At 48.6% G+C, this 15,869-nt stretch overlaps 1 non-coding gene across 1 annotated transcript; it reads right to left on the bottom strand.

The window, feature by feature from the left end:
• Window positions 1-13,289: 13,289 nt before the first annotated feature.
• On the bottom strand, window positions 13,290-13,362 carry Trnat-ugu. The gene has a single exon. It is a non-coding gene; the product is annotated as a tRNA-Thr (tRNA).
• Window positions 13,363-15,869: the final 2,507 nt, after the last annotated feature.

Here is a 15,869-nt window from a genome sequence, read left to right as displayed (position 1 = left end):
AACATGGATACACAAAAAGTTATATTGAGCGTGTCGGCCGTCGCCAAGGTCGCGCCAGCCAAGACCAGAATTCATCAGGAGGAACGCAGCCCGGTCCCATTGCGCGCATCAGTGTGCCTTACGTGAAAGGGACCAGCAAAGCACTGGGACGTGTATTGCGAAAAGAAGGCATTCAAGTGGCCCACAAGCCAGTGTCCACACTGGGACGGTTAATGCCAAGACCCAAAGACCGACTACCAAAGGAAAGACCACAGGGCGTAGTATACAACATCCTATGCAAAGAGTGCCCAGCCACCTACATCGGCGAGACAAAAAAACTTTCACAAACGAATGCGCCAGCACAAGAACGACGTGCGTAACTTCGACCGTGAACGCAGCGCAGTTGCTGAGCACTGCGAAGCGCGTGATATTGTCGCACGCATAGGCGTGCGCAGGATTTTTCATTAGGGGGGGCGAGGTTTCCCCGGAGCGCCCCCCCCCCCCCCCCTTTTCTATCAACGCACTCCCACTGATGTCCTTACGCTCATATTGTAGTGCTGAGACGAGATATGGTTATGAAACGCTTATTTCAGCAATATTGAATTTTAACATATACGAAATATTATTAAGCAGTTGGTTTCACTTTCTTGTGAAACGTCCGCAAAGAAAGGCAGTCCCTGCGCAGCTGAGGCGTCAGTGACACAACGCGCGTACAAAAATGTTTTATTCTTTCTAAACCATGCAGAGAAAGAGACGACACATATGCCATCTTTAACAGCACAGAATATTTAAAAATATTGTCGCAACGTGACTCTGCTTGTATGGAACAGGGCAAACGCATGGGTGCACCTACACATGGCGAAAGCTGTCATATGGCGTCTGCAGCGTTCATGCAGAGGACGAAAAACGCCACCCACTACATAACGTAGTGGCAACGCTTAAAAGCACGAGAATATACCGCAGATTAAATATACGAGCAACAGCAAGTTACAATATTTAGTAATTATTGAAGATAAACGCTATGACATGCCATTTTTCTTGTGAGCATCCAAATGTACAGTTGATAATCTTACTTTGTGGCGCTTGATGGAAACATACTATAGAAACAAGGGCTATAATTACTTTTTTTGCACAACACGCACGCATTATGTCATGCTCAACAAACATTATACAAACTAATAGATATGTTATGTGGTGGTAAACATATTTTTTGACTAGATTACTAAGAATGTGCAGCACGCGGGAGGTATAGTACTTTTCACCAATCGTGAAAAGTCTAAAGCAAAATTCTACGCAATTTTGTCGCGAACTGTTCGATGACTGACTCAGAACTTGTTGACAATGCAATCTGTTGCTCAACGAACGGTAAAAGCAGCCACCGAAGCCGGTCATGACTCAGAGTTGATCTCAGCTTTGTTTTCACAATGGCGAGCTTTGAAAACGTCCGCTCGCATGCGCAGCTAGTGACAGGGACAACTGCACAGCCTTTAAGGCTTTGCAGTTGTCCCTGTCAGGTTTTTCGCCAACGGCTGGCCATAGACGGCTTGGCGCCTGGAGGGTTTTTCGCCGACGGCTGGCCATAGACGGGTTGGCGCCTGGCGCTGCGTCGCGGCGTCTTTTTATGGCTGTTTTTTTCGTTGCGCGAACTAGAGGGAGGGAACTTTGGCGTCGGTGTTTTATGCCGTCGAGAAAGAAATCATACCGCCGGCGCAGTCGCGCCTCGAGTCGGGCCAACTTTGCGCCTCCCCCCTCCCTAGATGATTAGAGGGGGCGGCCGCCCCCCCTGCCTCCCCCCCCCCCCCCCCCCTGTGCGCACGCCTATGTGCGCACGTGATTGACACGGAGCCAAATTTCCGGTAAAGGCCTATCTTTGAATCTTGGCACATCCAACAGACGCCAGGAAACATGAACAGATCCAGGTACCTTAAGGTCCGTTCACACTCTTGCAACCGAGTAAGACCGAGAGACACCAGACCGGTTTTTAAGCCTCTTGCGATGTTTTAAGACCAGCTCCGCTGCAGCGCATCCGGTCCTAAGACGTCGCAAGAGTTTGGCCTTTTTCACCTATGCTTTGAGTCTTGCCTTTGTGCCTCGCTCGTTAAAACAGTTTTTTGTTTGCTCGAGTGAGGTAGCCATTAAAGTAGAGCTTAGGTAGGCAACCTTTTTGACTCAGCAAACAAGTATACCGCGCTTAGCCATCCAAGTTTCCTTCACTCTAAGTGAAGAAAACCGAACTTGAACTGGTGGAATTCCGTCACGCTTAATTGGCTGACAAGCGATGGATTTCTTGGTTGTCAGAAGGTTGAAACGAGTTATCGATTGACAGCTTACTCGCAAGATCAGCTATATAGGTTATCAGGTTTTTATAATAATAATAATCATAATTATTACTAGTTTTACTACTAGTACTACTACTACTACTAATAATAATAAAACTGATTGTTTTTTTCTGCCCATTGTTGCGACCGAGGAGCTCCCCAGGGAGCATCAGGCAGGGCCAGGCCAGGACAGGAACGGCAGGACGACTTGAGGCAGGAACATCAGGAGAAGAGAGGGTCTCTCGCGACGAACTCTCTTTAATACATATTTACAGAAGAATATATATCGTCCGAGAGAACTTTTGCGACCTCTTGTTCGCAAATATGTTCCAAAAGCCAGGGGTAGTCATAATGAAATAAGTTTACTCTGGCTTAACTCAACAACAATAAGAACAACACAGACGTTTCGCCACCTATCCGGGTGGCATCATCAGTATGCACTGACCCGGTGGTGGGGAGAGTAAAAAACCAGCCCACTCTAATCCGACAAGTCCCCGTAAACGTCCGGTAGGGGGTCCCGGTTTGTGTTGCACGCCTTGGGGTCACGTCGGATAAACCACGATTCCACGAACTTCCTCGGGCCCCAACGCTGCTCACGAGCCAAGGTCGCCGCATTAGGGAGTTTTCGTAGACCGCGTTTCCCCCTCCGCTAAGCCCTCCGCAACGAAGAAGTTGCTACTGCGCCTGCGCGCCGATGGCCCCGTACGAAAATGTCAGATCCAGGCAGGAGTGAAAAATGCCGGTTCCGCCTAGACCCAAATTTGGGGCACCAGTTTGTATCCAGCCTGCAACCGCGGATTTCCAGCCCCAATTTTAAACCCAGGCGGTGCGCCGCCATAATTCCCGCTGCGCTCACCACTGGACTCTACAGAAGTCTTTCGTGCGATGCCCTTAGCCGTTGCAAGCGAGAGATCGTCGCGATTTCAGACCCAGTCCGCCTGGGTCTGAAATCGCGACGATCTCTCGCTTGTAACCCAGAATCGCGCTGATCGGAACTGTCCAGTCTGTCTATGCTAGATCGCAAACTCAACGATGAAGTTAACTCAATCGGTCGCTGATTGGCTGCCCTTTTGGTCACGTGATGTGACGTTGCGATTGAGTTTTTCCCTACGGATTCCGATGAAGTTCGAGCTATGCTCGTGAAATAATGAAGTTCGCGGTGACATCAAAATGTCGTCACGATTGAGTTTGGCGATGGAGATAACTTTGTAGTAGTCGGGCAGCAAAAGTTGCCAAAGTCAATGAAGATGGCGACGTTCAAGCTCGCGGACGGGGCGGACCAAAGCGGACTATCGCTACGTTTTTATGTGTTCGCCGTTCAAGGTTCGTCAGGGACGTAATCGGGGAATACTGCCCGACACTCGCTGGTGCTGACATTTGCCGTGGAAGCTCTGGCGGCGTCGCGAGGGGCCCCATATGGTGACCGCCGAGCAGCAAGTGCTCTCTTTGAGCGTTGCTGGCGGCACGTTTTGCTGCGACGAAGACGTCACCGTGCGTCGGTGTGCTGCGAGTCGTATTCTTTGGATGCTACAGAGGCGATAATCGATAACCCGGGGCTGAAGGTGGGTGGGCTTCGCGCGCCAAGTGAAGACGGAAAGACGACGACCAAGAAGTTCAGCGATGCGAATTCAGCGGTGTTGTCGGTAAGTGCTCAATACACATTTTCTCAATGCGCTTGCACGAGAGCTCTCGGTAGAAAACGGGTGCCTCGTTCACCGTGATGAGTGTCGTGTGAGATAGTCGCACGAATTCAAGCTTACTCGTGATTGCATGTGTATCATCCAAATGTCTCGGGCCTCAACATCTGGAAATTGTTCTGCTGCAGCACGTTGTGTACGTTTTCATTTTACGATTGCAGGTTCAAACTGGTACAGTATCGTGTTCTTTGCTTGTGTTGTCTGAAACGTTTCTGCTGCTTTTCTGTCACACCGGGTAGGGCGCCTCGTCAAGCTGCAAGCCATGCAGCTTGACGTTTGACATTATATGCCCTTTGTATATAAAGGAAAATAAAGAGATTATAAACTCAATTGACACCTCTTTGCTCTGAAGGCATAATTTTGGGTATTGTGCAAGACAAGTGGAATATCTCCACTTTTGTTTTCAACTTTTTTATTATTACATTTTCAGCCTTTTTGGGATGCTATGCAACTACTATCTCCAAGTAGAGGCTGCATTAGCATATAGAATTTCTATCTATTCTTGATGTGCTTTTGGACAACTGAAAAGGTTATGAAACATTCATGTCAGATACCGCCTCACTGTTGTGTGCAGGTGACAGCGACAAAACCCTGAAGCCATGCTTGCACACCACTTCCTCGCAACCCCAATGGATGCCCTGCTGCTCTGAGGCCGAGCTTAACAAAAAGCATTGCTTAGGATTCTGTCGTAGAGCAGTGAATAGGTTGCTGAAAAGCAGGTTCCGGTGGTTGCAAAGGTGCTAGGCACAGCAACATTATTTGACTTTCTGCACAATGCGGGCTTGTATAGCTCTATTTTGGGGCCTCTCCCTTGAGCCCCAAGAGTCCGACCCCGAGGACGGTGTAAGCTTTGACAGCAGAGGACACGCTGTGCAGTGCTGAAAATCTGAGAGGTGGCCACCTCTGCAAGTATGTGCTGCCTACCAGGGTCTCCCTGCTCAAACTTGAAGCCTGGCAGCTGTTGAGACTACTACAAGCTTTGTCTCTCGTCACATCTGCGAAATATACTTGTGTGTACCCGCTTGCAATGTTTTGTCATACTTTGTAACTTGCCAAATCAAGTAGACACGGTAAGTCCCTTTGGCTGCAGAGTGGTCTACCTAAAAGACAGTTCAAGCGGAGTTTTGGTATGGCACCTAAAAATGGAAGTTTGTAATAAGGTGAGGTTTCTGAAAAAGCTTTTTAACACAATATTTTTGGCAGGTTAACCTTGCAAAAATGCAAACCGTATAAGTGAAACTTTGAGGCATTAGAATAGAGAATAATAGAGGGCCTCCTCATGGGTGGCATCTTGTTTCCCATTGACTGCATAAGCATTCTGGCTCTAACAGTACATTGTTCCAAGCATAGAGGAAGAAAAGGTGAAGAATTAACTGTGGTTGCTGGTATCTGGACGATTGAACTTGCACCGCCGTGTCACCGTTAATTGTGAAATTTCTGGTTCCCTGTATATGAAATATACATCGACATCTGAAGTCGAGATACGAGTCCCGGCACATAAACAATTGCACCGAGATTTCCTGACCCAAAATTTGTGTTCGATGTATGACAATTTTGTCGGGTATGACCAAGGTAGTGCTGCAAATCTTTTTTCCATGCTATACTGAAATCATGACAGACGCAAAATGGTGCCTAGGGAGCACGTTTTATTGTGCATGGAAATTCTGCACCCCCATGAGGGGCAGCACGAGTGTGGTCAGTGAAGACGACTGCTGGCTGTCTGCAGCTGCTTGTCCCTCCACAGCCTGCAAACAAAGTACACGAAAAGGGTGAATGTTTATAAAAACAAGCATTTTTAAAGACTATGTTACAGAAATTGCATAGAACAAGAGAATCCCAGGGGTGTGGTGAGCAGTAGTGTATGGCATACCACTGCTTTTATCTTCTTTTAGAACTCTTATGCAGTGCTGGAAATATCAAGAATGCGAGACTCCTGAAAGACATTTTCTTTATGCGGGCACCTTCCTAACCAAGGAACTGCTCAGACCAGCAAGCTCATGCTGTGGGTCTTCCAGTACAACACGCAACCTATGAAGCAAGCAGCCTTGAGCAATGTGCACCTAGCATGATCCAATTACTTTGCAGCAGACAGGCCTGCTCTGTCCATCACATGAAAAATGGAAAGCGAAAAGTTGGAAATCACTCACTTCGAAACACAACACAAGGTCCGAAAATGAAAAGGAGCGAAAACAGAAGAGTCCCGCGTTCACTTTCCTTTGCATTCACTTTCCTTTATGCTATAACTGTCTGTCATAACTGATTCCCAATGACAAGTTAACTGTTGTTCCCGTCAATGTTTTTGGTGCTGTGGAAGTCCAGCTCTTCCGCATTGCATTGAGCAAACAACAAAGACTGTGAGCCCAAGTTGCTCTGGGTGTAACTCAATAAAGCAAGGACGAAGAAACTTGGCCTGGAATAATTCATTAGTGCCATATGACACAGGTTTTCTTTCGACGGTTCTCCAAACAATGCTTGCCAGCCAATTTTAGACCTTGACTGCACTTCTCTACATCTAGGGCACTCATGCTGTAATGTTGGGTGCCCAGCAGCATGTGCAATGCAACCAGCTGCTCCCGCTGAGTGGGCGGGAGGTCCTAAACAGTGCAGCTGGGGGCAGTTCAGGCCCTCACCATCCAGGGTGGCAGTGTACAGCTGCAGCTGAAAAAGATTAGCACAAGTGACCGATGACCGGAGTATCAAAATTGCGAGAGGCAGCGCTATTGTTCCCGAGCGCGCCGATATCAAGTGCCAGTCATGTTCCATGTCTCAAGGTTGGTGGCTGCCAGAAAATTGAGGGATAAGATAGCTTTCGGAATGTAAGCTTTAGGATGGGCTGCTTTGTGCCGGCCACCACCGTGTGTCGCGATTTTGCTGTTCCGGTCGCTGGTCGCTTGTGCTTATCTTTTTCCGGTGCAGCTCTACCTGATGACTGGTGCACAGCTGACATGACACAGTTTCAGTAGCATGCATACATGGTTTGCAGGTAATGTCATGTCAGTATAAAAGACAAGACCTTTGAGTACTTCCAAGGGCACCGTGTTGGTGACCACCACTTGGTACATGTCAGATGTGGTTAATGGCAGAGGCTGCTCATATTGCCATGCACGTCTCCGAGTAAGCTTGCCCGTGGCCGAATGGTTATTGTGCTTAGCTTGCACACAAAAGGCTGAGGTGTGATGCCTGGCCGCATATGCACTTTTTTGTTATTTCTGTAAATGTTGCATTCTGGTTTAATTCAAGAATCCCATTGCTTGTTCAAAGTCAGAATGTTCTACGCACCAAACTTTCTATGCCGATTGTTCCAGAAGTCCACGCATATACATGAGGGGCTCTGTGTGGCGATACAGAGAGAGTCTCGCTCTTGCGCTCGATCGTGCTATTCCGCCGACCTTCGATGCCTGTGATGCTACCTCTTTGTATTTTTGTTTTCGGCACAAGTTTGCCAAATTAAACGTTTAGTTTCTGTTCATTCGTCACCTGACCATCTGTCATTCGCGAAATTTTGGTGGATGTGCGGGACATTAACAAAAAGGTGCATGCGCGGCCAGAAATCGAACCTTGGCCCTTTGTGTGGGAACCAAGTACGAGAACCATTCGGCCACGGGCGCGCTTGCTCGGAGACGTGCGGGGAAATATGTGCTAGTGCACGCACTTGGGCTAAGCCTAGGCAGAAGTTTAAACTGTCACGTGATGATGACAAAGTTTGTCCGTGTTTGCCCAGTTCAGTACGCAGAAAATATTGCTCTGTGTGGTGGCGAAAATTATCTGCTACTTACTCTCAACTGTGACAGATTGTGATATCTAGCCAAAGGTGGAGGACGTGAATACCCGAGTGCAAAAAATGAAGAGAAGTATACAAAACTGCACGCCGATGATTTTGCCGAGTTCGACGGGCAATGCCCAGCCAGGTGCGTCCTACTTCCACAGCCCTTTGCAGCAAATATTTTTAGGAGTGGACCTTTTATATAAATAGCAGACACCAGTTTTGGAGTTGGTGAGCCAGTTTTGTCTTAGTGTCATTCCCCTGTCAATTTCAGGGCAGTGGGTAGATGTGGTGCTGCCGGGAATGTTCGGTGGAAGCAGGTCCCTGTTGGGAAACAGGACCGGAGGCACCGTCTTTTTCCTGACACAGTCTCATTAATTGGATCTCTGTCTTGTCCGACACAAAACTCAAGTAACCATGTGTGGATTGTCTCTGCACCATGTGTACACTTAAGTTTTTGTAAGTCTTGCTGAGGTGTCACCTTGCTCGAAACATCAACACGGTTGGACCTACAGTCACCTTGGGAGCTACCGACCAGGCACAATATGTTAATGACAGCATCTTCTACATAGTTATGCACAGTGCAGGTCATGTTCACATTTTTGTGCAATTACTGAGATGGGTCCAAAAGCTGTCACTTTGGGCCACTGGAGCCAGCGCAGTTCACCATGATCACAGTGTAGCAAAGCTGCAACCCCACAACATCAATGGCCACCAGCATGAGGCTACCGACGGCACTCATGCATAATACATGTCCTGACACAGGCGCAAACCACGTATTATGGAGATGAATCCAGACTGTTTTTTATACCTACCATTTGGTGGTGGTGGAGTTGCCTTCTGTGCTGGGTCCTCACTAGCACCTTTGGCCACAGCAGATGAGTCCTGCGTCATCCAATCAAACACAAGTTAACGCACAACAAATTGGCAGCCTTTCTGGTTCCGCGTTGATGTAATGCCCATTGCCTACACTTTAGAATTCAGGTAACGGAGTGCCTCATGCACAGCTCTAGAGAAATTAACTCGTCAGCTTGAGCGCTACGATCCGAGCTTTCAAAGAAACATCACGAGGCAGCACACTCGTGCAAAGTCAATAAGACCAAAAACAACACAGTGTCTGTTAACTACAAGTAGCAAGTTTTAGGAGACCGTTACCGTGTTCTGCGGTGGCCACGGTACGGCTGGTAAGGCTTTGAGCGCGCTGAAAAGCGTGCTTCAAAGTTACAGCGCGAGCTCCCAGTAGCAATTTCGCTGCGCACGGCAACGGTACGCTAAAACCGCCCATTGAGATGCCATACACTTACTTACCGACACTGCAGCCGAGATGCCGTGTGGCGACGGACGACGCGCGTCCGCCCTCGAAATCATGCGCCTTCTTCCGTGTCTTAGCGAGGAACCTTTCTCATATGGGCCAAGATTCTGTCCTACTCCTCGAGTTGAGCGAGGACACTTGGTTCACGTCCCCCACCCGACTGCCGAATGGTAATCGCGACGTGAAAAAGCCCGACTTGACAGCAAAAATTCCAAAAGTGAGGCAAATCTTCGTACAGACACACGAGCACTTTACGTGCGACAACCACCGTCGGCCATGACGATTCATCACGATCGCGATGCAGCTCACGCATTGCGATCATCTAAATTGTTTCACTTACGTAGAAAGGCATGATTCATGCGACCTAGACTTGACACCGGTAATTATATTTAGATTGTACCGCATTATACATTTTCAGAAGTTAAAAATGTTGCTTTTGCGAGACCCTTCGATGCGGCGTTGCGCATTTCCCTCTAGGGACATATTTTGGGGACAAATCCCGATGAAGTTTCAACTCAATCGCCACTCTCCGTCGACGTCATCAACGCGCCGCGATGAAGTTCCCTGCCAGTTGAGTTCGCCACCGATTGAGATTAGGCTCCTCCCACCGGCGACGTCACGATGAAGTTTCTTCATCGCTTTTTCCAGCATAGACAGACTTAGAACCCCGCGGACCCGAACCGGGACCGCTCCGATCGGACATTTTCGCACGCGCCTTGACTGTAGAGTTCCGGGTATCGTAGCGGGTTGCGGAGGGCGTTGCGGGACGGCGAAAACGGTCTACGAAAACCCTCTCGTGGCATGCGTGGCCATCACATGTGCTCCTTAAAGGGCTGTTTATACTCCAACGTCGACGAACGCAACGTGCGCCGGCGCAGACCGACGTTCGTCGGCCACTACGCCGCGTCGAGAAGCGCCCGAACGATGGTGTTTACAGTCCAGCGTAGACCAACGCTGGTCCAGCGCGCCCCGACGAACTGCCCCACTTTGCGCATGCGCGTCTCCGCGGCAACCGCATCGTCTGTACCGGTTACCAATGGGCGGTAGCTTGCGTCACCTAGCCTAGATGCAATCGGTCAGTGTGGTTCGTCCTCGTGTTGTCATGTCACGCTTCAAAACAACCATTCGGGGTAGCGGTTAGCAGTTCAGAAACAAGCAAATGATGGTGATAACGAGTGCAAACCAACATTTATTTCCTGGTAAATCACACAAATGTCAAAAAAAAAAAAAGTCCCGATATCGCATTTGTCGAACCTAGCTGCTGCGCAGGTTCGCCGGAATCGTGCCAAGCGACTCCGGCAATTCCGCCGGGATGCTTCGATGAAATCGATGCACTCGATATTCCACAGAGACATCTTTCTGACAGATAGTCGGTGTGTTATCATCATTGTAAACTTTCACGCTGACTTAAGAAACGGACACTGAAGAGAGCGGACAATGCCTAAATTACGCAATGTACGCATTCGAAATTGTAACGCACTTTACAAAGCCTATACAAACAATACATGGCGTACTATCGTTTACAAGATGAGACAGCCCAATTGAAAATTTCTGGCCGGCTAAATAGTTCAGAGGTTTCACTGTGTCCGCCGTTCCCGTACATTCGACGACGCTTTTGCGATCGGGAACCACTGCCGGTGAGTGCGACTAGCACATGATTATAAATAGCAGACACATTAGGTCATCCTTAAAGGGACCATGAAATGATTTTAAAATCGAATTTCATCCACCGCACGTCGTAAAAGGTGTGAAAAGGAACACAAAAACACAAGACTAGGGAGCCAAAAAAAATTATTTGCTATAGAACTTTTAAAAGAAAACTGGACTCTTTTGCGACTTCTTTCCTTCGAAAGCTCTGCCTTTTCACTACGATGCATACGCAGAATCGGTGCACGTCAGCCGAATCCACATCGCCTATTGGGTAAGAGCCTACCTCACCAGCACCGCGATCGTAAACAATAAATAGCCGGCGAATGTTTTCTAAAAGTTTTGTTAAATAATATTCAGATCCACATTTTGTAGCATAATTAGAGATGTGTGGCGAAAATTGCCAAATTTGATAATGCTGAGAGCCAAGCGCCATCTATCGTGTGGTAAACGAAGCAACTACTGCGCGTGCGCAGTAGGGCAGGGCCAAGTTCAGAACGGTTATTTCCTTTGGTTTCCTTCCTCTCAAAACTCTGACTGACTGAACGTTTATTTTTCTACGTGTTCATCTCGCGCGTGCCGACTTCAAGCAGCAAGAGAGAAATGTACTTAAAACAAACCACGACGAACAAGAACGCTGGATCCACAAACACCCGAGAAGAGCGACAACAGCCGCGAATCCCGCTCCGACGAAACTCTCAGAATATAGGCCTAGCAGGCACTCCGACTCGGCGCAGCGTTGCTTCGTCGCAAGACCGTCTGCCTACGACCGGCTGGCGTACTGAATGGAATATGCCCGCGCTACCCTTGTGGACCCTTCCGTATTATAGTTTGATCGCTGACCTCAATTTTAGGTTAAGAGGTGAGGTCAATCTCTTCCCCTTTCCCTCTCGCCTCAGGGACACCAACCCATAGACGAGTGAACCTTTCATTAAATAAATACATGTTCATGTTTCTCTTCCCCTTGTTTTCCGAGGCAGTGTTGACGAACACTCGTCGAAAAGGGACCCTCGTCGATCCTCTCCTTGTTTTGTGTGATATAGAGCTGAAATAAACGCTGTATGGATTACCTTCGTAGCACGGTATGTACACTTTGTTATTGGTATGCCATTTTTATTCTGACAGACTGCACGTCACTGTCGAGCTGTAACAGTTCGTGGGAGGTATACGTGCAATACCGGTCCAACCTTTCTTTGCCGAGTGTCGCGTCAGTATCGAGTTGCAATTGTAAAAGATCGGTCCCGAAGCGCTTACCAACAGCGCGAATACAGCACTTCATCAAACGCGCGCGTCCGCTCCGAGTGTGAACAGGTATTTACGTGGCTCTTGCTGACAGTTCAAACGTATCTTTTTTAACGTCGGCTCGCTCCTGCATCTCCGAGACCGCGAAAAACGCCGCGGCAAATTGTTCCCATCTGCACTTCCCAACAGGCATACCGGCGTATGGGACTAGTCCCATGCTGTCGCTGTAGCGCAACGTATCTCATTGAATTTCGTTCAGCTGCGATGCGGCGATGAGAGGCGCCGATTCAGAAAATACGTCGGTGACATCGGCGCAGTAAAACCCACCGGCGCACCCCAACTCGCTAACGCTCCCATCTCCTACTGCAGAGAGAACTTCCGGTTCCGGAAACATCGTACGTCACGGCTTGTTTTGCGGTCAAGAAAAAGTCGATATTTCATTAATTTTTTGTGTAGAAGTTAATAAACCGAGACGAAAACGGATGCCTGTTCGGCATTCAGTGAACATTGACGGTTTATTGTAAAAGTTATGTGGAAAAAGTAAAAAAGTCATTTCATGGTCCCTTTAATTCTAATTAACCCTACCTGTGGCGCGTCATCGAGCTCCCAGCTTTTGCCGGCACCCAAAGAACACGGCCCACCGGCTCGTTAGGTCGATAGGCCTATCGAGAATCGAGGGTAGCGCATCCTGGGAGCAGTCCACGTCCACGCACTCGCCCAATCAAGCGCACGAACGTTAAATACGCACACCAACACGGGAACACGACAACAGCACACGACACACAGCAAGAATTCGACAAGTTTAGATCCCAGAAATGAGCATCTCGCACACTCCGACTGGCCCCGACAACCAGATTCCCGAATGAGCTCGGCACTGCGCGAGGGCTTCTGGGATAACCTCCGTCGTCGCCGTCGACGCCCAACGTTGAACGTGGAGCCTGTCCAAGTCCGTTACAAGCTGCGCTGGCGCGCGTCGAGCTGCTCAGCGCGGCGCGACGTTGAACTTGACGTTGAAGTATAGACGCCCCGTTCGCAGACAGCGTCAGCGAGCGTGAACGAGCGCGCGCGCTCGTTGACGTTACGACGGAACAGCTGTTTATACTCCAACGTCGGCGCGACGAACGTTCGCCGGCGCAACGCGATGTCCGTCGGCCATGACGTTGCGCCGGACTGGCCAGTGTTGCCAGGTGGTCCCACCAAAAAACCACCGAGCAGCTGGGAGGTATACAATAATGATGAAAATAATCCCTGGAGAAGAGGAAGAAGAGGGACAAGGGGCAAACATGAATCTCCAAACACAGCTAGGTGACTGGTGAGCGACCGAAAAAATCTGCCTGGTCCGGGTATCGAACCCGGGACCTCTCCATTACAAGTGGAGCGCTCTACCAACTGAGCTAACCAGGGGTTAGACGTCAGTAGAGCAAACGGGTTTTATCAGCTGTCACCAGTCTAACACCAACAAGGGTGAAGCTTGCAATTTAATGTTATAATTATAATGCAATTAAATGCAAAGGGGCAAGCGAGCTGGACAATAATGATGAAAATAATCCCTGGAGAAGGGGGGACAAGGGACAAACATAAATCTCCAAACACAGCTAGGTGACTGGTGAGCGACCGAAAAAATCCGCCTGGTCCGGGTATCGAACCCGGGACCTCTTCATTACAAGTGGAGCGCTCTACCAACTGAGCTAACCAGGGGTTAGACGTCAGTAGAGCAAACGGGTTTTATCAGCTGCCACCAGTCTAACACCAACAAGGGTGAAGCTTGCAATTTAATGTTATAATTATAATGCAATTAAATGCAAAGGGGCAAGCGAGCTGGACAATAATGATGAAAATAATCCCTGGAGAAGGGGAACAAGAGGGACAAGGGACAAACATAAATCTCCAAACACAGCTAGGTGGCTGGTGAGCGACCGAAAAAATCCGCCTGGTCCGGGTATCGAACCCGGGACCTCTCCATTACAAGTGGAGCGCTCTACCAACTGAGCTAACCAGGGGTTAGACGTCAGTAGAGCAAACGGGTTTTATCAGCTGCCACCAGTCTAACACCAACAAGGGTGAAGCTTGCAATTTAATGTTATAATTATAATGCAATTAAATGCAAAGGGGCAAGCGAGCTGGACAATAATGATGAAAATAATCCCTGGAGAAGGGGAACAAGAGGTTAAAAGTACTAGGAGGGGGCACGTTGCAATATTGGCGAAGCCTAGTCATAAAAAGTTTAAACGATTTTGTGCCCAGCGTGACCGCAGATCTGTCTGGCGATTGGTGCGCGTGACATGTCACGTGTGAGATGGATGGTTGATTGTAGAAGACCTTGCAGGCTTGCGCGCGCTCCGTCCCGTAGGTTTCAAACATGGGTCTAAAGTATCAATGTGCCGAATGTTCTTGGGTTCCCTTGGTCTCTAATAAGTCATGTAGCACACAAAAGAGCACGAACTGAATCGCTGTGGAAAACGAAAACAATAATGATAAACAAGCGTGTAATCGCGCGAAAACTGAGGGCATTGCACATATACAAAAGGTAAGCTTTGTCCCACTAAATACATAACCAATAAAGTATTTGGTTTTACCCTGCGAGCGAAGCGCAACATACAAGTGCGAGCATACTGTCCTGAACTACACTTCCAGTGAACAAGCGCACCATCCAAAGCACCGAGCTCGCTTTTACAGCGTTTGGTGCGCTCAACGATCCCCCACTGGAACAAGCGCACCATCCAAAGCACCGAGCTCGCTTTCATAGCGTTTGGGGCGCTCAAACCTTTGAAAACACAATTATAATCAATTCTATTATTTTTTTATTTTTTTTTTAACTTTTATTAAGTGCGCCTATGCGTTTTTCTTTTTTTACTTTTTCGTTCACGTGCCATTTTCTTAGTTATATAATATTTTTCCAGAAGTCTGACAACTATAGTCTGTTTCATTATAAGTAAGAGCCACATAATCAAAGATGTAGACAAAAAAAAAATAAAAATAAAAAAGAACGCGAACACACTTTGAAAATGCGATTTAACGGCGCATTCAAAATTATACTTCGTTTCAGCTTCGGTCCAGACGCAGCCAAAGCTACAAGCGCGAGCTCCGGGCTTTCAGCATCCCTGCCAAGCGCACGCGCTCGTGCTGTGCAAGCACTGTTCTGGGCCACATGCTCGCGCTTGTAGCATCGGCTGCGTCTGGACCGAAGCTGAAACGAAGTATAGTCGTTAGTTTTTTAGAGAGCAGCGATTTCGTAGGACGTCTTTGTTACCCGATGAAGGTTATAAAAAGTGCAGTGCGACTGTTAGCTCGGGGTCTTTAACGTGCATTACGCAGTATATGTGATACACGATCGCACGACGGTAGAATGCAGATGGGCGACTGAACCCAGGGCTAAAGTCCCTTGATAAAGGCGTTTTTTGCAAGTACCGCCAATCATTATTGTGAAAACGCGCAAGACACGTGGCACGAGCGGGCGCTCCGCCGCCATTCGCTTTCAAGGGCCAGTCATTATATACCCGTGCCCACGGTGCCCGTGCCACACGGGCAACTCAAATTCCATTTACAACGAATGACATTTGAAGGATCGGACAATCAGCGCGCGACACTCCGAGCGTGGGGCGTTCCACGCGCGACAGATCGCGAGCCGATTCGTTGATCACATGAATGTAATTCGTTGTAAATGACATTCGAGTTGCCCGTGTGGCACGCGTGCCACACGGGCAACTCGAATGTATTAGTGCTGCGTCGCCATTTGTGTCCAAGGGCCGGTCGAGACACGGGCCTCATGCACTGGCACCTTTCTGGTTATTTGAAAGACCAACGCAAATACATCGAGGGGATTTAGTCCTTGCACGCTCTACAGCGGGAGCTCCGTGCTTTGAACGGTGCTCGCACTCGGGCATTTCTCCAAGTGCTCTGATCTGCGGTGC

The sequence above is a fragment of the Ixodes scapularis genome, unplaced genomic scaffold, assembly GCF_016920785.2.
Source record: "Ixodes scapularis isolate PalLabHiFi unplaced genomic scaffold, ASM1692078v2 PGA_scaffold2__306_contigs__length_199485367, whole genome shotgun sequence".
NCBI lineage: Eukaryota > Metazoa > Arthropoda > Arachnida > Ixodida > Ixodidae > Ixodes > Ixodes scapularis.
This window is presented reverse-complemented; position numbering and strand designations above follow the sequence as displayed.